Below are 2147 nucleotides of genomic sequence, written 5' to 3'. Positions count from 1 at the left end.
CTCTCTCCACCCCCCCCCATAGTGGATCAGCAAAATGATCTAATAGGTGATTTTTCAATATATTTCACTATCAGAATGGAGAGATTATTTTTAAAAACCAAAAATTAAGCCTGAAGACTCCCTAAGACATTATTCCCTTTAAAAAAAAAATAGAATCGTTCATTTGATTTTCTGGTTGGGTGTAAGACTACAATATACATGTCTACCACTGATGTACAGCCAATTTTAAATCTCTCACTGTGGCTCAGCCTGTGCATCTTGAATTTTAAAAAACGCCTACAGTATTTATGTGGTTGAAAAATGACTGGTTCCATTTATTATTTTTTTTCTTCTTCCACTGCCTCTTTTGTCTGAAGGGTAGAGTTAGCTGCCGAGGTCCTTCTCTCTTTGGTGCTTACTTTGATGCCATGATTTACAGTACCACACAATAGTGATTCTCATTTCCTCTTCTAATCGGAGATAGCATATTGGGGGGGGGGGATAAAGCTTTATGCACCTTTCTTCAAAAATCACTGTCTCATGTGCTTCATAATAGCTACAGCTGGCTGGACGCTGCAACATGGTGTTTGCAAACATTTGTCTGAATTCCAAATTGCTCCCCAGCTCAGCATGCTGCAGCCTCATTTCATTTCTGACTCACAAAAATTTCACACAAATGCGTTGAGGTTCACACTAAATATTTGCTGAGTTTCTGCTGTATGAAAGGCTACCTGTGTTCTCATGTGAAAAAGTGAGAACGTGCCATGATCATCCAATTCCAGGAAAATATACATATGACTGCTTTTTAAAAATGTTTATCTGTTCACTCAATGAATAGATTTTTTTTTAAAAGGAGAACATGCTACATGGTGTTAGACATGCGGATCATAGCTTGACTAGCAAATAAGGAGTATCATCCACTTAGAGGTTCTTCTGCACATGGCGCATTGTGTTGCCAAAATCCTATTCTAAACTTGGCCTAGAGAACTTATGCCCTCTTTAAGCTAATTAGCCCCTCTCCCAGCCCAAGCACAGCTAGCTCTAGCAGCGTATACACCTACTGCTGAACCCCAACATCAACAGGAAGGTGACTAGAAAGCTTGCCTGTAAGGCTGCAGGGTCCAAGCAGCAGTTCTTTCAGGTACAGCAGCGCCACTTCAGCTCTCCACCACTCAGCAGTCTCTCTTTGGTTAGTCCGTTAGCTGGTCTGTCAGTCAGTGGGACAGTTCGTTCCTCCAGTCCATCAGTCAGTGCGCCAGTTCGTTGTTCATCCACCAGTCCATCAGTCAGTGTGCCAGTTCATTGTTTGTCCACCAATCCATCAGTCATTGTGCCAGAAAGTCAGTCCAATAAGCCAGAAAGTCTCCTCTCCCTCCTCCACTGTCTCTCCAACTACAACGCACCAATTCGCCCTGCTCCTTTCATCCCTGCTGCTTTTATCCCTGAAGACTTTGTTGCCTCTAGTGGCTACAGCTGTGCAGCACACCCACTGCTGAAAGCCCAGGCTTTAACCCCATGTTTCCCAGATTCACTAGAGCAAAGGGCCTCTGCAGACACCACATCCTATCTCCTCACAATATAGCTGTATTACCCTGCACATGCCCGATCTCGTCTGATCTCGGAAGCTAAGCAGGGTCAGGCCTGGTTAGTACTTGGATGGAAGACCGCTTGGGAATAGCGGGTGCTGTAGGCTTATACCATAGTCTTTCGAGACTGAAGGTTGCCAACCATTATATCTTCTGCGATTCCGATACACACATTCATGCTTTTGAACAACTCCCATTTATTTCAATGCAGCTTAATGTTTGGGTCGGTTGTACCAACAGCAAACTGTTGAGAATCCTTTGAGAATCTGCCACAAACAAATGTGGCCTTAACTTGTAAATGCGCTAATTAAAATTTGCTCTCCGTTATTAAATTGGTCCTGGCAGATTCTACAGGGGGACCATAACCAATCTGAAACTCTGTGCACACGTGCAAAAATGAGCTCCAGCACAAGCTTGCCATATTGAATTTTCAGTTGATGTTCAGATTTGTCAAGGGTGTATACCAAAGGCAAGTAGGATACTCAGGGTCATCTCCCTTCTCCACAATACAGCAAAGTCTAGATTTCAATATCTTGAGTTCCAGGCATTCATTGTTTGCAGGGGACTTCTATTTTCTTTTAG

The 2147-nt window shown here is 43.2% G+C and overlaps 1 pseudogene; it reads left to right on the top strand.

The window, feature by feature from the left end:
• The first annotated feature begins 1553 nt into the window (after positions 1 to 1553).
• On the top strand, positions 1554 to 1672 carry LOC136650236 (5S ribosomal RNA; annotated as a pseudogene).
• The last annotated feature ends 475 nt before the right edge of the window (positions 1673 to 2147 follow it).

Source organism: Tiliqua scincoides, chromosome 4, assembly GCF_035046505.1.
Source record: "Tiliqua scincoides isolate rTilSci1 chromosome 4, rTilSci1.hap2, whole genome shotgun sequence".
Taxonomy (NCBI): domain Eukaryota; kingdom Metazoa; phylum Chordata; class Lepidosauria; order Squamata; family Scincidae; genus Tiliqua; species Tiliqua scincoides.
Note: the sequence above shows the minus strand (reverse complement) of the source record. Positions and strands in the feature narration are given on the sequence as shown.